This window comes from Notamacropus eugenii, chromosome 1 (genome assembly GCF_028372415.1).
Source record: "Notamacropus eugenii isolate mMacEug1 chromosome 1, mMacEug1.pri_v2, whole genome shotgun sequence".
Classification (NCBI taxonomy): Eukaryota; Metazoa; Chordata; class Mammalia; order Diprotodontia; family Macropodidae; genus Notamacropus; species Notamacropus eugenii.
Window position 1 is genome coordinate 440,736,140 of NC_092872.1, and position 21,225 is coordinate 440,757,364.

General features: G+C 39.8%; 1 long non-coding RNA gene across 1 annotated transcript in view; it reads right to left on the reverse strand.

The window, feature by feature from the left end:
* Nucleotides 1-687: 687 nt before the first annotated feature.
* The window catches only part of LOC140526573 (uncharacterized), an 80,923-nt gene continuing 60,385 nt past the window's right edge, over nt 688-21,225 (reverse strand). Inside the window, exon 2 of the long non-coding RNA XR_011974436.1 lies at nt 688-1,082. This is a non-coding gene — a long non-coding RNA (uncharacterized lncRNA). The remainder of the gene's footprint in view (nt 1,083-21,225) is intronic.

Consider the following 21,225-nt stretch of genomic DNA (forward strand, 5'->3'; position numbering starts at 1 on the left):
CAGACTTCACTTAAATACCTATTACTTCCTTACTATATGTGAGTAAAAGCCCTGAGAGTCATCTCCAGTGTGTAATTGAGGCTGAGTTCATCAACCTCAGTGTCTGTTGGGGGCTAGTTGACAAAGTCAGAGGCAAAGTATAAACTAGACAGACCCTAAATCTTTTAGCCTAAGTAGGCTTAGCAGCACACTATTCTTTCTCCAAAGACTTTAACTTTGGGCTTTATCTAGAAAATGAATAACCTCATGAAGTATCTTCTCTGGGGGCTTTTTTCTTACCTGAAGCAGCTAGGTAGTCAGGAAAACCTGAGTTTAAATCCTGCCTTAAGTAAGTGGGTACTTAACTCAAATGTGAGACCCTTCTTTATCTGTAAAATAGGGTGAGAACAGCCCCTACCTTTGCAGCGCTTTTGTGAAGATCAATTGAAATAATGTGTATAAGGCACTATACAAATACTAATTGATACTGTTACTACAGTCCCTATTCATACTCCCTCCTACCCACCCCCCACTTGCATCTCCAAATGTCCCCACCTTATCCGACATTTCTCTCTAACCCCTGGATGAGAAGATGATCTTTAGGTGGCCTTGGTAAGAATCCCAGTCCCTCCCTGGACTTCGAGTTCTGTTCTGCTTTCCCCACCATCCCGGAGCTTATTGTCTCTGCTAAGCATATGTAGGCAAGACTTGGAGGTTGTGCAGGATTATTATTATTCCTGAGACAGCTTCATTTTTCTTCCCCAAGCGGGAGCAGAGCCACCTGCCCCTAGATCAGCACTAGATAAAGGAGAAAAGAAATCTCCTTTCTAGCTTCTGGCGAGTTCTAGTTTGGGAGTAATACATTTACAGAGCGAGGGAGGACACATAATAGCAGGAATGTGACAGGAAATATTTTTGCACATTTAAGGGAAATCTGATAACATGCAAGAGTCAGAGCCAGAGTCCTGGAAATTCATCGACTGCCCTGGGTCCCTTCAGGATCCATTCTTCATGACTTGGCCATTTGTCCCGTATGGCTCTCACCTTCACCAGGGAAAGAAGAAAGGTCAGATGGCAGGCAGTGAAGGTGGCACTCCATTTCCCTAAGAACAGCGACAATGAAAATGATAATAGGTTAAAAAGAACACCATACTCACTACAGAGCTGGAAAATCATGGAATACTAAAGATGGAAATTGGACATAGAACACAAAATGTTAGAACACAGAACACAGAATATCATGGACTTCAGAGATGATCTAGCCCAGGGACAGGGAACCCTCAGCCTCAAGGTCACATGTGGCTCTCTAGGTCCTCAAGTGCAGCCCTTCAACAGAATCCAAAAGTTCCCCACTTCTGATCTAGCCCTACTAGAAGGTAAGCTTCTTGAGAATAGAGATTGTTTCACTTCCCCAAATCCTAACCCAGTGACTGGAAAATAGCAGTCATTTCATAAATGCTTGGGGCAAGCATGATAATACATGTCTATAATCCCTACCCCTGGAGAGCTGAAACTTGTATATCCCTTGAGTTCAGGAGTTCCTACCTGGAGTCCAGCTAAAGCCAAGAAGGTATATGAATAAAGTCTAGTACTAATGTCATGAGTTCCACAGGAAAGGAGGGGACCAGGCTACTAGGTGGGAAAAATGGAGCAAGACAAAGCTTCTGTGCTGATCAGCATTAGGGTCAGCCATGAGTAGCTGCTGCACTTCCAGCTCCAGGCGATATAGGAAGAAAAAAAAGAAAGGAGAGGAGAGGAGAGGAAATGCTATCAATTGATTAATAGATAAAGTCCCTCATTTTGTAGGAAAAAAAGCTGAAATGAAGATAAGTAAAGTTACTTTCCCAAGGTCACACAACAAGTTAGCAGCTGAGCTAGAAATATCCTACTTTCTAATTCAGGGCTATAACCATGCTGCCTCACCTCATTTCACTCCTCTTCCAAATCTACTTCAGAGGTTCTCCATTTGCCTACAAGATGAAGTCCAAACTACTTAGCCTGGCATTTAAACCCCCTACAAACTGATCCCAACGTTATCCAGCTCTGTGTCCCATTTCTCCACACACACCCCCCACACCCCCACATACATACTCTAGCTCCTGGTCTCTTCTTTACTCTCCATACATAATCATGATTTCTGGTCTCTGTACATTTACATGATTTTCTCTCACTAAAAAAATTCTCTCTCTCTCTCTCTCTCTCTCTCTCTCTCTCTCTCTCTCTTTCCCCCTCCCTCCCCTTTTCCTCCCCCTTATCCCCACCAATCCCACAAAAATCCTATCTACTAAACCTATCTATTCACAAAACCATAAAATCTCAGAGCAGTAAGCAACCTCAAAGTTCATCTTCTCCAGCTTATACCTGAATAGGAATCCCCTTAATAACATCTCTGGCAAATGATTATCCTTGTCAAGGATGCCTTGCCTAGCCAAGCCAGCCTCACTATGAAGTCTCCTTCTTCTGAACTCCCCTGGTAACACCTTGGAGCTGGTCTTCCTACCCCGACCTGGCTACATAAATAAAATTCCCTGCTTTTCCCCAGGGGTTTATATCCATTTCTCCTTTTCTGGCTTGGTTCCAGTCCAATCTAAAGGATCCAGGATAGACCCAGCAAAGGAATTCAGCAATATAAAACTTTAATGATTTTCACGAAGCCAAAATTGCTCTCACTAGATGGGGTGGGAAGGGGGAGGAAACAAGGAAAAGAGGGAGACAAATATATATATATGAAAATATATATATGAAATGCCACAGAAGACTAACAACGAATTGTCTGTGTTTTGCTGGGAACATTGCAAATGTCATCCCATTCTGCCCAGGAGGTGCCTTTTGTAAATTACTGAACTTTTCAGAAGCCTGGGAAAAATACTGGGGGAGTCAATGAGCTGGCTCACTCTGTGATTCAGGTTTTATTCCCTAATACCAAACTGCATAGTAGAGGGAGAGGAAGTTCCATAAAGAAGGTCATCAGCAACTAACACCAAATATCTTGTCTCACTGACAGCTTATTCCACTAACCAGATCCCTAGGAATTTCCCCCGGGAAATGGCTTCCCAAAGACAATGTGTGTTGGCTTTTCTGGTTTCCTAGTCTATTTGGGTTCAGATATTTTCAACTTCCTGGAACTTCTTTTTGACTTTGAACTCTTTGAAGAGGATAGTATAATGTATTATATAAAAGAACTTTTTTTTCAACTTAGAATATATACTCATTTAGGGCAGAAACTCTTTCCTTTCTGTCCTTGTATCAACAATTCCTAGCAGAGTACATGGTGTATATAGTAGGTCCTGAATAAATGTTTGTTGATCATAATTGACACAAATCTCAGAGGTGATGGATCTGGGCTCAAGGTCCACCTTTGTAAATTCTGTGATCAGGGACAAGTTATTTCTAGCTTTGTGGCTCCTCTTTCCTGTTCTGCAAAATGGGACTGATGATACCTTCTGTTGAAATATTAACAATAATAATAAAATTATTGTGATTTGTTAAAAATAGGTTTTATTATGAATTATATTCCATGACATATGTCTATATGTGAGCTAATGTGTGTCTGTGTATTTAAGTGTATGAGAGCCATGGGCATGACTCCCAAAGGAGTTTGTATAAAATACTAAGCCATGTTGTGAATTTAGAGGGATCACATGAACAAAGGCGATAGAAGCAAGTGATAGTTTCTTTGAAAAAGGAATAAGAATAACTTTTAGTGACATAATAAGCACAAAAGTGGAAATCTTGAAAAACAGAGAAAGATAAATTGGAAAACAAAAGGTCTAGAACACTGATAAACAAAACTAAATGATAGTTCTTTAAAAAGGCTAATGAAACTGATAAACTTTTATGTATCTTAAAGTAAAAAAGAGAATAATCAAATAAAAAAATTAAAATGAACAAAGTGAAATAACATGAAAAAATAAAAGGAATTACCACAATATACTATGTTTTTATATTCTAGCAAAACTGGGCATTCAAAAAAAAAAAGAGAGATACACTAAGATACAATACCTAAATTAAAGAAAGGCCAAATAGAGAGCTTAAAAAATTCAACCTCAGAAAAGATACTGAGTTAACTGTACAAGGAACTACCAAAGAAAAAACCTCTAGCTCAGATAGATTGATGGTAGAGTTCTATAAAACTTTTAAAGATCAGTTGATGCCTATGCTACACAAATCATTCACAATGAGAAAGAAAACCCCCAATAAATACATTTTATGAGACAAATATAATCGTAATGCCTAAAACAGGAAAGGATAAAACAAAGAAACAAAGTAAAGATCAACATTGATGAGTATTAATTCAAAATTTTTAAATAAAATTCTGGAAAAAGACAAGAGAAACTTATCCGAAAAGTATTCACTATATCCAAGTTGGATTTATGCCAGGTATATAAACATGTTTCAACTTTAGGAAAATAATTTACATAATCTTATGAAAAACAAAGCCACTTAAAACCACATTATTATATCAGTAAATGCTGAAAATACTTTTGACAAAGTACAACATTTATTTAGACTGAAAACTTTATAAGCCATATGCATAAAAGAATATTTTTGTTCATATCTTAAAGAAGTATCTATCTAAAACCAAAAGCCATGATCACATGCAATAGAAAAATACTAGAAGTTTTCCAAAAAAATTATGAAAGTAAAACATGTGTGTTCTCATTCTTCATTTTTGTTTAGTTTTATCCTAGAAATGTCAGTGATAGCACTAGTACAAGAGAAAGAAATTCAAGACATAAAGAAAAGCAAAGAGGAAACAAATCTATCCCTATTTGTGGATGACAAGGTGGTTCACTTCAAAAATCTGAGGGGATACCTAATCCAAGGAAACTAACTGAAACAATTAATAGCTTAAGCAAAATAACATAATGCAAAATAAATCCATAAAAGTCAACAACACTTCTGCATAGCAATAACAAATTCAGGAAAGGAATAATTAAAAAGGGAGAGCATATTCAAAATAGCCACAAAATACATAAAATTTCTGGGAGTCAATCTGCCAAACACATTCAATAACTGTAGAGAATCAATTACAATATTTGCCTTAAAGAAATAAAAACAGGGGGCAGAATCAAGATAGCAGAGTAAAAGCAAGGATTTGCTTGAGCTCTCCCCCCAGCCCCTCCAAATACCTATAAAAAATGACTCTAAACGGATTTTAGAACAGCAGAACCCACAAAATGACAGTGAAACAAATTTCCACCCAAGACAACCTGGAAGGTTGACAGGAAAGGTCTATTGCACCAGTCTGAGAGAGGAGCGCAGTCCAGCCCAAAACGTGGCAGCACAGACAAGGCCCCAGCAAACCTGGACCACACTTCAGGGGACTGAATTACTGGCATCTGTGTGAAATATCTCATTGGAAAAACAACTGACCTGGAAAATAGATCCAGGAGAGATAATTTTAAAATTATTGGTCCACCTGAAAGTCATGATCAAAAAAGAGCCTAGATATTATCTTACAAGTAAATCAAGGAAAACTGCCCTGATATTCTAGAAACAGAGGGTAAAACAGAAATGGAAAGAATCCACCAATCACCTCCTGAAAGAAATCCCAAAAGGAAAACTCCTAGGAATATTGTAGCAACATTCCATAGTTCCCAGATCAAGGACAAAAGACTGCAAGCAGATAGAAAGAGACTATTCAAGTACTGTGAAAACACAATCAGGATAACACAAGATTTAGTAGCTTCTATGTTAAGGGACAGGAGGACTTGTAATATGATATTCCAGAAGTCAAAGGCAGTAGGATTAAAACTCATAATCACCTACACAGCAAAACTGAGTAAAATTCTTCAGGCAAAAAAAATTAACATTCAATGAAATAGAGGATTTTCAAGCATTCTTGATGAAAAGACCAGAGCTGAATAGAAAGATTAACTTTCAAATACAAGACTCAAGAAAAGCATGAAAAGGTAAACAGGAGAGAGAAATCATAAGCAATTTATTAAAGTTGAACTGTTTACATTCCTACATGGAAAGATAGTGTTTGTAACTCATGAGATCTTTCTCAGTATTAGGATAGTTAGAAGGATTATATATATATAGACAGAGGGCACAGGGTGAGTTGAATATGAAAGGATGATATCTAAAAAATAAAATCAAGGGGTGAAAGAGGAATGTACTGGGAAGAGAAAGGGAGAGGTAAAATGGGGTAAATTACCTCATATAAAAGAGGCAAGAAAAAACTTTTATCATGGAGGGGAAGGAGGGAGCTGAGAGGGAATAAATGAATCTTATTCTCATCAGATTTGACTTAAGGAAGGAATAACATACACAGTCAATTGAGTATGGAAATCTATCTTACCCTACAGGAAAGTAGACAGGAAGAGAATAAGAGGGGGTATGGGGATGATAGAAGGGAGGGTAGATTGGGGGAGGGATAATCAGAAGCAAATATTTTTGAGGAGGGACAGGGTCAAAGGAGAGAATAGAATAAATGGAGGCAGGATAGGATAGAGGGAAATGTAGTTAGTCTTTCACAACATGACTATTATGGAAGTGTTTTGCATTATTACACATGTATAACCTATGTCAAATTACTTGCCTTCTCAATGAGGGTAAGGAGGAAGGGAGAGAATTTGGAATTCAAAGTTTTAAAAAAAATGAATATTAAAAATTGTTTTTACATGGAACTGGGAACTAAGATATACAGGCAATGGGCTATAGAAATCTATCTTGCCCTACAGGACAATAGAAGAGAAGAGGACAAGAGAAAGGGGTAGGGGATTGATAGAAAGGAGGGCAGATTGTGGGAAGGGGTAATCAGAATGCAAGCCATCTTGGGGTGGAGAGAAGAGAGAGATGTGGAGAAAATTTGGAACTCAGCATCTTGTGGAAGTGAATGTTAAAAACTAAAAATAAATTAATAAAAAGATTTTAAAAGAAATAAAAAACAACTTAAATAACCAGAGGGGTATTCAGGGTCACAGGCTGCACCATGCCAATATAATAAAAATGATAATGCTACTGAAATTAATTTATAGGTTCAGTGCTGTGCCATTCAAATTTTCAATGCAATATTATACAGAGCTAGACAAAATAATAATGACATTTATTTGGAAGAACAAAAAATCTAGACTATCACAGGAAGAAAAATAGTAGGGTAAAGTGGGAATAGCACCACATCTACACTTCAGACTAGATTCTAAAACAGTAATTATCAAAACCATTTGATACTGGTTAAAAAAAACAGAAAAGTAGATTAATGGGTCAGACTAGGCAAGGACAAATCAGAAATAATTGAACCGAATAATCCTCTCTATTTATTCTTTGTCTTCACTGTAACCTCTAATCCCTCCAAGATTCTCCTGGGCCATCACCCTTGCTCTAACTTTGCTTTCCTCTTCTCCCAAGTCACTTAACCCTGTTTGCCTCAGTCTCTCATCTGTAAAATGAGCTGGAAAATCAAATGGCAAACCATTCCACTATCTTTGCCAAGAAAACCCCAAGTGGGATCATGAAGAGTGAGACACAACTGAAAAACAACTGAACAGTCAAAACCCTATAGTTAAACAGTCCAACTCTGACAGTGTTCTCTACCCTAAATCCCTTTCTCTCTTGTCCTATTGATGCCTTCAGAATCCCAATCCTGTATTATTCCCAGTCTCCACCTCTTCTGTTCCTACTCAAATGCTGCATCCATTATGAATTTACCTTAACTAATCTGAACTGAGCCCTCACCATAGCAAAGTAATCTTGTTACTCACCTCTAATTGGCTTTCTTTACTGAGGCTGCTCCCTCTACCATCTAGGATGAGATTTTTACCACATATTTTGCTGAGAATATAAAGACCATTTACAATCTGTATGTCCTTGGGCAAAACACTTAACCTCTGTTTGCCACAGTTTCCTCATCAATAAAGTAGGGGAGGAGGAGGGGTAATAGCATCTGCCTCCCAGAGTTGTAATGAAGATCACATGAGATAATATTCATAAAGAGTTTAGCACAATGCCTGGCACATAGTAAGCACTATATAACTATTAGCTATTATTATCACTGTGATCTTTCTCTAGTCCCCTTTATATCTCAAAACTCTGATATTATCCTTCATTTCCTCCTCATTTATTCTACTGTCTAATGAAGAGGTTACTTTTCCTAGCCAAGGCCAACTCATCTATATGTATCCTAGATTCCCATCTGCTCCAGAAGATTGTCTACACAATCATCCCCTCTCTGTAATCTTCAATCTCTCTCTATCTATTCGTTCCTTCCTTGCAGTCTGCACATATACCCAAGTCTTCCCCATCTTTACCAAAACCTTCTACACAACTTCATACTCTGAAGATATCATCCTATAACTTTCTCTTTTTTCACAGACAAACTTCTAGGGAAAAAACTCTCTATAATCATTACCTTCACCTCCTCACCCCTCTCAAATGAAATAATATTTTTAAAGTACTTAACACAATGCCCAGCACATAGTATGTGCTGAATAAATGCTTATTTCTCCACCCCCTCTTCTCAACTCTATGCAGTCTGGTTTCCAGCCTTATCAATCAGGTGAAAGTAATCTCTGCAAAGGTAGAAGGATCTCTTAATTGCTACAACACTACCTACCTCACATTGTTGTTGTGAGGATTAAATGAGACAATATTTGTTAAAATGCTTAGCACAGTATCTGGCACATGGCAGGCCCTATATAAATGTTTATTCATTTCTCCCTTATTTTCAATTCTCAGTTTTCTCCACCCCTCTGCCACACTTAACACTGTTGGATACTCTCTCCTCTCTGGGTTTTTGTTTGTTGTGACATGTTCTAGTCAAGCTCTCTTATCTAAGTGATCCTCAACCTTTTACTCAATCATCATCCATCACCAACTGCCTATAACAGTGTTAGATCATCTTTGGAAAAATACAAACATAGAAGGGCTCTAATATGGACAAGAAAAAATTCATTCATTTAATCTGCAAACATTTATTTCATAAATAACTATTTCTGGGCTATGTCAAGGGAGTGGGGTTAACAAGGAAAAGGCAAAACATTCCTTGCCCTCAAGGAACTTACATTTTGATAGATATCATATATACACAGATATCTGTAAATATATCTAAATGTATATAAGATAGACAAGGTATATGTACAAGATTTCTATAGGGAGGTAGATTCTAGGTCCATGTAAGAAAGAACTCCTGATAAACACATCAGAAAATTTTATGGGACTTTACAGAAGGTTTGCTAATGTTTTCCTCACAACTCTTTGAAGTAGATACTGAAAGTATTATCTCTATTTTTCAGATGTAAAAATTGAGGCTCAGAGAAGTCTTTTATAATTTACCCACAATTCCATAGCTAATAAATAAATGAGACAGAATTCAAACTCAGGTCTCTTGATTACAAGTCAAGCTTTCTTTCCAGCACGGAGTATCTAGCTGAAGAGAGATAAAGAAGGATTCCGACAAGGTAGAGAGATTGTGAGCCTGATTTCAGAAAAAAATAAAATAAAATTCTACATAAGGGAAAAGAAAATGGAGAGAGCCTTGAGTTTGACTCTGGATGTATTGATTCAGATAGCAGTATGTAGAAGCGGATGGAAACTAAGAGGCTGAGTGCCCATAAGCAGGGGGAAAACTGCTCAAAGAATTTCTGTGGGCAGAACCCATGGGACACTGGCCGAGATGGTAAAGGTGCCTTTCAGGGGAACAATTTCAAACTGAAGCTGAGAGGGTAGGTAGACCTGTGCAGGAAAGACAACTTGACTCTCTAAGGATGTACAGAGCTGAGGGAGAAGAAAGCACTGTCTGGACTCTTGGGATAGAAGCCAGGCAAATTAGCGGGAAAAGACCTGGATCACCTGCAAGAAACTATTAACCTTTGGGTCTTTGCCAGACTCATTGAGTAATGGGAAATTGTGTACTTATAACTTAGCTGAAATATGTGTGTATATAAATATATGTGTATATACATATATGTGTATATATCTACTACATATAGATATCCATATATATGTGTGTATGTATATACTTTATACCTTGACATTATCTCAGGAACATTCAGAGGTAGAAGGGACCTTAAAGATCATCTAGTTTAATATCTGTATTTTATAGGTGGGGAAGCTGAGACCCAGAGGAGTCAAGAGATTTCCCCAAGGTCAAACAGCAGGTTAGTAGTGGAACTATGTCTAGAACCCAAGTTTCCTTCGTTCAGTTCAACACTCTTGCTATCACCTTGCCCCATTTCCCTTAGGGGTACGCTTCCATGTTTGCTATAGTTTGACCCTTTATTGGCTGTTTATTTGTAGGTTACCTAAACAGCCCAACAGCTACTCATCCCCCCATGCCTTGATCCCATTGCCTGGGATTACTCAGCCATTTTGCAGTGATGCTATCCCTTCCTTCCTCTCTCTGTTGGTTTTTGTGTTTGATGGTTTTTGCTGGCACTAATTAAGCTGCTGGGTGCATGTTAGGGGAGGAGGGGAGAGGAGATTTACCTGCCTTCTTATCAAATCCGAGATTAACTGAAACCAGAGATAGATTAGGCCAAATACAGTTCATTAAGGGGCGAAGGCTAAATACTGGGGAGATCGGTATTCCACGAATGCCAAGCACCATAATCTCAGCACGGTGTTTAATGTTATAAAGTGTGCTAATAAGTCTAGGTCACCTGCCTGGGGAAGGCAGATAAGGACTTGAAAATTATGCATATTAGTATGTGTAATCTACCACCAAATATTGTTGACTCGAAGCCCTAGATATTTTAATTCACTCCCCCGCTGCTTCCTTTCTGACTACATGGTTAATTCAGGAGACATAAATCGGAAAGCAATAATTACTAGAGCTATTATTTGGGTTTGATCTGCAACCTTCTACATCAGAGAAACCAGGGCGGGAGTAGGAGGGTGAACTTATTCCCTCCCTCTAAACAACCTACCTCAACCAACTTGATAAAACTTTGGTCTGATGGAAATTGCTGGACACTCGATTCTTATCCTTGCCCTTCCACCAGCGATTTGTGTGACTCTGAGCTTGTCCTTTAGAATCAGAGTATTTAGAGCTTTAAAAAGACTTAGAAATCATATAGTTTAACCCCTTTCATTTTACAGACAAAAATACTAAGGTTGAAAGGAAATAAAGTATTAAAAAATTGAGTTACCCAAGAAGAGGTTAAGTGAGTCTTCCAAGGTCATAGACAAGTGACACAGATAGAACTAGGAAGAGGGTCACCCACTGTCCTATTCATTGCTTTTAAAATCATATATTAAAAGAAGACAACTTAGAGATCTGTTAGTCCAACACTTTCATTTCACAGATGAGGACATTAAGGTACAGAAAGGGAAGCAGATTAACCCCAAGGTCACTGGAGGTACTGAGTAGTGGAAGTAGGATTTAAACCCAAGACCACTGTCTCCTAATCCAGTGTTCTTCTTACTATTCCACACTTCCTATCCAAACTTTGCTTATTAGTTTCTTCTTCCTGTAAAAACAAACAAGCAAACAACAATAAAAACTTTCCCCTCTCCCTAACTCTTGTCACTATCATTCTTCTAGTCACTCACACTTATCCTCTCAGAGCCCTCTTTGTCTTTTCCTGGTCACTCAACTCTGACATCCAATCAGCTGCCAACTTGTATCAGTTCTACATCCAAAATCCACCTCACTTCCATCCCCTTCTCTCCATTCCCACTATACCAACCTTTGTCAATACTTTCATCTCATCTCTCCAAGACAGATGCCTAAATGATCTCTTCTGCCTTTATTCTGTCCTTTCTCTCATCCCTAATGCTGATAAACCTCACTTTTCCTTCATTTTTTACTACCTATCTTACAAAGAGGTTGTGAGAATCCAATGACATAATGAATTTAAAGCATTTTGCTTCAAAAAGGGTCAGATAAATGTGAGCAAGGCTATCATTTTCCAGAGGTTCCTTGAAGGAAATCTCTAAAACTAGAAGGAACATGCCCTGGGCTTTGACCATGATAATTTTGAGTCCCAAGTATGTTTCTCAATTCCATCATGGACAAGTTGTATAACTTTCTACAAGTCATTTACCACTCTCTAGGTTTTATTTTAAATAAAAGCAGGAAGGCTGGGGCCTTATAAGTACCTGTGAGATCAAATCATTATCAGAACCTAGATTTCCTAGACCCACTTTTATCTCCTCCTGCTCTAATAGGAAATGAATGAAAGAGTCCTGAGCTCAAGTTTGGAAGTAGAAATAAAGAGAAGAAATTCATGCCCCAGGGCCCTGGCTATGTCTCCATATGCTATATAGGCTCTGAAGCAGAACTTTTTAACCTGGGGTCCGTAAACTTGAATTTTTTTTAATATTTTGATAAATGTATTTCAATATAATATGTTTCCTTTGTAATATCATGTATTTTATTTTATGTAATTAAAAATGTTATTCTGGGAAGGGAGCCATAGGCTTCTCAAGACTGCCAAAAAGGTCTGTGACCCAAAAAAAGTTAGGAACCCTTGCTCTAAAGACTTTACCTTGCTTCTGCATGAAGAAAATTCTTGGGAGAAGTGGGTAGAAGACATTATCCTGGTAGATTATAGGTCCCTATGAAGGCAGGTCCACTCCTTTAAAATTAGGAAACATCAACCACAATTGAAGAAAGCTCAACTATCCATTATGTAATTGATCTTGCCATTGATTTCAGAAATATATCAATCAAGACCCAAGGCTTTGCCCTTTTAATTCCCATTTCCTGACCTGATCATCTGAGAGCACTGTGGGAAATCTTTACCCTGTTCTGCCCAGGCAAAAAGTGAAAGGAGAAAGCTCAGAAAGTAAAATAAAGTAATTCCAGGCAAACAAGAAAAGAGACCTGAGACATTTGCATTTTGAGGATTTTGCTACACATTCATTTAAATGATCTGCCAGGATCGATGGCCTTCAGAAGTACCAGTCGCGCTCTGGCTATCTCTGAAGTGACAAAAACAATAAGACGTTTATCTGAGGAAATCCTAGGAGCCCACATGGTGAAATGTGGGACCCTGTGCTAGAGCTGTGCATTGTCCTATCCAAACACTCACAGAACTGAACAAGTCCCAATCAGTCTACACCTCCCCACTCCTGCCTTCCCTTCTTCCCTCTTCTTCCTTCTCCTTCCCCTTCTTTTTGTTTTTTTCTTTCTTTTTCTCATTTTTCACCCTTGTCTCCATTTATCCTCTCTACCTTCCTTTCTCTCCTCTCTTCCTCCTTCCTCTCTTTCTCCCTTTTTCTGTCTTTTTCCCTCCTCTACTACTTCTACTTTCCTCTTTCCCCGCTTTCCTCCCCTTCTCTTTGAATTTCCTTCTCTCTTCTTCCCCTCCTTCTTCTCTCTGCCCTCCTTCCTTCTTCTGCTCATGTCTTCCTTTTCTATCCCCCTGTCATCCCTCTTTTTCTTTTCCCATCACATGTTAAGCAGATAACAGTTCATCTGTATTCTTCTAGAGAAGACTATCATTTTAGTAGGCCCTCTAGAGATGGTGCCTTAATCCAGTCAGTGGATTGACTCCCTGATGTCAGGAATTTTAGGTTCTAACTCAGAACTAAGAAATAGTGTGGAATAATGGCTAGAGAGACAGATTCCAAATCAAAAGACCTGTGTTCAAGTCTTGCTTCTGACACCTACTGGCTTTATGACCCTGACACTTAACCTCTTGGTACCACAAGTCTTCCTCCTAATATCTACCAAGATGCATCCATGAAAGGAGTTTCCCCCATAGGAAGCTTTCTATACAGATCTGACCTTTAAAAAAATGAGGTCAGGGCCAGCGTGGGAGATGTCTTTAGTCATGGGAGCCCTTCAAGTGGCCACCTGTTCTGTTCATACTTCATCACTCCTGTTTGGCTGCCTATCACACTGGGGCATTAGAGAGAGGTTTCAAGTCTCCAAACTTAGAAGCCTAGCCCCCTGTTCCCCAGCCCCACATGGGCCCAGTTCCTAGGCCTTTGGCTCAGGGGCAGGAGGTAGAACATCCTCAAATGGAAGCTTCTACTAGTTCCCTCTAGGTTTCACAGAACAGACCCAGGGGTCAATTTTCAATCCAGAATAGAACTGTCTATGAAAGTATCCCATCATCTTTGAACAAAAATAGCTACTTTAAATGTCTAAAGACTTGTCACATGGATGAGGGAGTACATGTGGAGGTGGGAGTGAGCAAAGCACATAATTCGCAAGTAATGTTAGAAAGAACTTTCTACCAATCAGAACCACTCAGAAATGAGGTGCCTGTCACTGGGAGAGCTAAAGTAGAGATCAGATGATAACTTGTCAGGGGTGCTGAAGAAAGGACCCCTGCAGGCATCATGTGGAGAGGGAGGCAGGAGAAATTCTCGATGACCCCTATGCTACGATCTCTTCCAACATGAAGCAATCCAAGTTGCCCAGATCTGGATAAACTGCTGAATGACAGAAGCGGCCATTCTAAATATTCCCCATGAAGTGTTGTGTATAGAGTGCTGGACCTGGAGTCAGACAACCTGGGTTTGAGTTTTGTTCCTCACACGGACACACAGAGGATAAAATGTTGGACTGGGAGTCACAAAAATCTAGGTTCAAATTCAGGCTCTAATTGTTACTAGCCATGTGGCCTTATTCCATTCACGTAACCTCTTTTGAGCCTCAGTTTCTTCACCTGTAAAATCAGGAATGTGTACCTAATTTTTGGAAGCATTGTGAGACCCAACTGAGATAAGGCACATAAAGCCCTTTGCAAACTCTAAAGCCCTATTATGTCAGTTATTGTGGGTGTGCAACCTTGGTGAATTCCTCTCCCCTCTCAGGGCCTTGGTTTTCTCATTTGGAAAACTGGGGCACTAAATGAGATGACCTCTAAGGTCCCTTCCAAGCTCAAACATTATGTGTGTCTATAAATAACTACTGAATGACTTGGCCTGGAAAGAGCTCTCTTGGAAAGGTGATATCTAATTATTTATTAGAGAAGTGGAAACAATGGGAAACTAGATTGTTAACAAATGATCCTTTGCTATTGGTGGAAATTATGTTCATGTTGTTACATACAGTTATATACAGGGTAAGTGCCTGGAGGAAGGAAGAGGAGGAGGGAAAGGAATAAGAGATGTTGGCTATGGCTTCCCTGGGTTTGGAACAGCAGGTGGAGTCTTGATAATGTGGAGGACTAGTAGCATCCATGAGCCCTGTGTTCTACCCATATTAGATTCAACACAAATAAATTTGAATTGAATAAAGGAAGGGCTGAGGATCAAAGATAAAGGGACAAGGAAAATCTCTTTTCTATTGAGGGAATCAGAGAAAACTTGATAGAGCAAGTAGGTGGCATTTAACTTGAAACAGAGAGTGACTTGGAAAGTCAAGAGGCAAAGCTTAGGAGAGAAGATTATCATTCCAGGCATAGGGAATGATATAAACCAAAGGTCAGCAAATTATGGCAGGTGGGCCAAGTCTGACCCTCTGACCCTCTAAGTTTACAGGCCATACAAAAGCAAGTGGTAGACCAGTTTGAGGCCAATCCACCACAGTTTACTGACCACTGATAAACAAAGATTCAGAGCTGAAATAGGAAATAGAAAAAGAGAAGATTTGGGGAAAGAGGGAAACATGATTGCTATCTTCGCAAATCTGAAGGAATGTCATTTAGAAAAACAATTAAATATATTCTGTCTGGCACCAGAGGGAGAACTAAGACAAATGGGTACAAAGTACAGGGAGACAGATTTCAAAGTATTCTAAAGAAGACAGAGTGGCAGAGGGAGAGATGGATGGAGAGAGAAGGCAAGCTGGATGACAGAGACAGCAAGGAAGAAACAAAGAAGCAGGAGAGGAGGAAAGGGAAGGAGATGGAGAAGAGGAACAAAGAAGGGAAGAAGGAGGGAAAGAAGGAAGGAATGAAGGAACAAAGGAATGAAGGAAGAAGAGAGGGAGGGAGGAAGAAGAGAGGGAGGAAGGAGAGAGGGAGGGAGGGAGGAAGGAAGGCAAGAAGGGAGGAAGGAAAGAAAGAAGGAAGGAAGGAAGGAAAGAGAAGGGAGGGAGAAAGAAAAGGAAAAAAAGACAGCATAACTCTCTTGAATTGTTTTGTTTGTGGCCACTATTATCAGCAAAATCCAGCATATACAGTTAAAACAAGGAGACTTCTTAACTTTAAACAACATTCCAAATTTCTGAAGTCACTTTTTTGCCTCCTCAGGATAAAGCTTACCGCTCAATTTAAAATTAGAGTTTTTGTATTTTTACCACTTACACAGTGTTTTGCACACAATAGTTAAATAAAGGTTTGTTAAAGGAACGAATATAAAGAAAACCCTAAGTGACTGGAGCTGGGATATAGTTCTAAGAATCTAAAGGCTTCCTACTCCAGGTCCATTTTATCACATAGAGGAGTTAGGAAAGTATGGATACAAATAATGGCTTATGGGACACAATCTGTCCCCTGGCTTTTAGTTCAAGCTTTTAGGGGCAAGCACCAGCCTTAGAAGCGAGGGAATAAGGACACTGGAGGGGAGGGTGTGAGCATGGAGAGTGTCAAACAGCTGAATCTACAGTTCTCCCCCAGGAGCAGACCAGGGGGCAGCCTTCCTCCACCTCTCACTTTGTCCCCAGAACGCTCCAATTTCTCCCAATGGACTTGGAAAACTTATTTTTAAATCTTCCTTTTGACACTCACACAGCATGACTTGATCTGATAAACAAAACCTTCTGGTGCTGTTCCATGGGCCTCAGCTAAAGCGTGGGGCACACTGTGGGAAAAAACAGTTCAAGAGAGAAGAATTTAACATCAAGCGTTTCCTGTGACAACTGAGTTAACAGCATAAATAGGTCAGTTTACAGGTAAATTGTCCTCAGACCCAAAGTGTCAGAATCCTTGAATACTGCCTGGAATTCTGTTAGCCTGCTTTTTGTAGCTTCTCAGTCTCTCATCTCATACTATTTGTGGTGATTTCATTCAATTCAATTCAATTCAACAAACGTTTACTATAGAAATAGCCATGCTACAGGAGAAACTGTCCTCCTCTATGAGCCAACTCACTATCCCTGAGTCTCCTCAGACCAAAACTTGCTTCCTAGCACCCCTACCCTAGATAGGTTATCTCACCCTATTAGAGGACCTGGCTTTAAAAACTTCCTTAGCTAATTACTATCTCTGTAAGCTTGGGCAAGTCACTTGATCTCCGTGGCTTCCATTTCCCAACCTGAAAAATAAAAGGATTGCACTAGCTGGCCTCTGAGGTCCATTCCAGCTCTGGATCTATGATCCAATTTATACCTCAGGCACAGTACAGTGCCTTGTATACAGTAAATGCTTAATAAATGCTTTTCATTCATTCAATCACTGGTCTTGGAGTCAGGGGCTAGGATTCATTCTCTTGCCATTTATTAACCTTATCCCCATGAGCAAGTCATCCCCTGTTAGCTTCAGGCCCTTCCTCCATTAAGTGAGGATAATAATGCTTGCCATAAGTACAACACAATATTGTTATAAGGAATTTGAAGAACTTACTATCTCCTGTAACAACTCAATCCACCATGGGATCATAATATTTGGAACTAGAAATGACCTTAGAAGCCGGTCTAATGCCCTTATAAAGGACTTACCCAAGATCACAGATAGTAAATGAAAGAGCTGGGATTCAAACCCAGGTCCAAGAATTTCCTTAGAATGAGTTAACATCTGCCTCTCTCTAGTTTTCCTCATTGATCCTAATTATATCCTCCAGAGTTTCACAGAGTGAGTCTCTTCTTTTTACAGCCAATAAACAGTCAGTCTTCAACCCAGAAGGGAAAAGGGGTTGCCTGTTAAAGTGTCCTCTCATCTTTGGAAGAAAATATTGCTGTTTTCAAATAGCTGTAGGTCTAAAGCTGGCCATGCCCCCAATATATGCACTAGACCAAGAGTGGGGAAACTGTGGCCTTCAGGTCACATGACACAGAGAAACCAGGCCCAACTCTGCAAAAGTAAAGAAGAGGCTGCCATGAAGGACATCCTCTCTGACTCATCAGGCTTCTACAGGTCTTGACAGGGCCACGGTTTAAAAGACATGGCAAGCTTCTGGATTCAGCATTTTTGTACTTGATAATGGACTTTAACAGTTTGGTTTATTATTGAATATGTTCTCCTCTCCACCCCTTCACTCTGCTGCCTTTACTATAAAACTACCAAAGTAGTAAAATCCCTCCTGGCACTAAGTATCCAGCAGCAGGATTGCCTTCCTGAATGATATTGATCCAAGGTCACTTTAAACAACTATATTACATTGCGTCACCCCCCTGATTTGCTTAAACAATCTACGATGCCCAAAGTTAGGTCAATTGCTGAGACGTGAGACAGGGAAAGAAGTTCTAGAGATTCCCCCCATGAAATAAATAACCACAGGCCGAGTTGGCCCAAAGGGAACCAGAAAGAGCTCTCCAGGAAAATGATGCCTAGTTAATTACTGGTGGGAGTGGAGGAAGAAGGCAGGGTGGGCAGAATAAATAATGACTTGTGAAAGACAATAAGGCTTTTAGTAACCAGCCACCCAGACTCAGGCTTTGAATTCTTTCTTTAAGACTGTTTTCTTTTATTGGGGGGCCCGATCATCACCTGGTCCCATGGCACGTTCATTAACCCAACCTGGGACTCCAAGCACATGAGCAGATCAATGAGAGGGGAGCCATTAGTGTTACTCAGCCAGGGCTCCACTGACAAGACCCATCTGAAAAATGTGGACAGAGAGGTCTGCATGGAGAGCCTTGAGGTCTGCATCTAAATTGGCTGTCAGACTTCAGTCTCTACCCTCCTCTCTACCCCACACATAAAAGTCCAGAGATAAAGATCTCTCCTGGACATATTTTTCTCATTTCCCGTATCTGAGGGGGCAGTCCAACCCTCTGAGAGTTCTTGCTGGATGTTGGCAATTAGATCTGATAAATAAAGATAAAAACTGTTCAACTGCTTTATCCTTCCCTACATTGGTTTGTTTGCGGGAAGAAGGTTGGTATGGGACAGAACTTTTTACCAGGAGTTTTGGGCTTCAGATCCAGCTAATGATAAATAATACCACCTTCCATTTGTTAATTATTTCAGCCACTAATGGAATCATAATATCAGATAAGTGGAAGTGACCTTGGACATCATGTAGTCTGCCCTCCCATCCAATCTGCTAATCCCCCCACCAAGGGCATCTCAGTTCTTATTTGATCCAGTTCCTAAATTTTACAGATGAGGAAACAGAAGACCAGAGAAATAAAGCAAACCTCTCAAGGAAAGTGACACTGATAAGTGACAAAGTGGGAGGTCACACCCAAGCCTTCTGATTCCAAAACCACGAACCTTTCCACTCTACCACAATGAGCTCTCACCTTTAAAGTGAACACATTACTTTATTTGGTACTATCCTTGACTCCATGAAGGATAGATTTTCATGTCAGAGCAGAGATTTGGGGTCATAAAAGAGCATAATCCTGAGGCCTCCTTCTCTGGGAAAGACAGGGCACACATCCAATCCAGTGGCTTCCCTTTGCCACTAAGGACCAATCATCAATAGACAGGAGGAGCATGGCATAGTAAAAAAAGGAAGTGGATTTAGAGTCTGGGTTCTAGTGCCAGCTTTGACACTCAATACCAAGTCATTTCACTATTTCTCTTCTGTAAAACAAGAAAGTTGGGTGAAATGGTCTCTGAGATCTCTTCTATCTATAGATGTGTGATCCCTTGAACCAGAAATGAGTAAAAATCTGGCCTCAGACATGTATTGGCTTTGTGTCCTTAGTCAAGACACTTTAGCTCTCTGAGCCTCAGTTCCCTCATCTACAAAATAGGGGTTTTAAATATCACATACCTCACAGGGCTGAAAATGAAAATGCAAACCTTACAGCACTATATGCTATATAAATGTGAACTCACTAAAGAAGTTTCAGTATCTCAGTCTTGAGCTGGGGAGAGTCCTTCTGGACATGTCTCACTGGAATACCTCACATTTCTGTAATGCTTTAGGATTTTCAGAAGTATTCTCCTCCTCACAACCCAGAAAGGTAAGTGGTGCAAGTCACAGTGTTCCCATTTTACAGATGAGAAAACTGAGGCTCAAATAGGCAAAGAGATATTTCATCAGGGCTACATAGCTAAAAAATCTATACTCAAACTCAGGTCCCCTGACTGCAAGATAAGAACTCTTTCCATTAGGCCTGTTCCACTTGAGCAGCTGAAAAGGTCATTCCCCTGGCATGAGTTGGGGTATTCATGCCCAGTTGGTAAAATGCCAGAATTATTAAATTCCCTTTCTCCTGTCTCCTGTTCCAGGTGAATGCAATCTAACTTCTATTGTATACAAGCACAGATTTTTTTCCTTTTTGCATTTTCAAATGTGCCAAGGTTAAGAGACAAAGTAGGAGGAGAAAAACATCCCTAGCTGTCATGGTCACCATTATGCTGAAATGAATTCAAAACACAGTAAAGGCATGCCAGGTGGGTAGGGCTGTAAATGCCTGGATCCCTGCCCGTTTCTTCCCTTTTGCTCCCTTGTTTTATTGTCAATCCCCTGGTTCCTGTGAATCTTGAAGCATACATGATGGGAGATGAGGTGTCTTCCGACTTGGGATCCTGTAAAAGCTTTTTCTGCAGCATGGAAAGATCCTACAGTAATGTGGATGGAGATTGTGGAATCTCTGAGGTCAGTAGGCTCAGACCCAGTTATACCACTGGGGCTGGTAAATCACTTCAATTCTCTGAGGCATCACAGAATCTCAGAGCTGAAAAGCAAGGATCTAGCCCAACCATACCAAAAAAGAAGTCACCCACAAGTCCCTACGTGAAGACCTTTATTGAGGGAGGGACCCACTACTTACCACTTTTAATCAGCTTTTATCATTAAGAAAGTCAGATCAAAATCTTCCTCTACAACTTTCACATACTGACCTTAAATCTACCACACTAAGAACTCCACAAATATGGGAAGACAGCTGTCAGGTCCTTCTGAGACCCAACCCTCTGCCCCATCTCAATTTCCTTTTCAAATAATAATAATGTTTGCATTACATACTTTACTGAACTGTGAGGAAGAGTCATTGTAAACCATAAAAGGCTATAGAAATTTAAGATATGTATTGTTACTATAGTCAGAAATGCCAAATTTGCCACCATGAGGGTGATGTACAACATTTAAGTGTCCATAGAGCAAAGTAGCAGAGTGAATCATTAAAGGGAACTTGGAATTTGGGTGACCATTCAACATGCCACCAAGAGGTTATTACTTTCTTCAGTCAATTGTCTTTTAGTGCTGACTGTACTCCAACTTTCTCTCTCACCACTGAAATTTACCACCTTTTGACCTGCTTCCAGCCCATCCTCTGACTGTAGG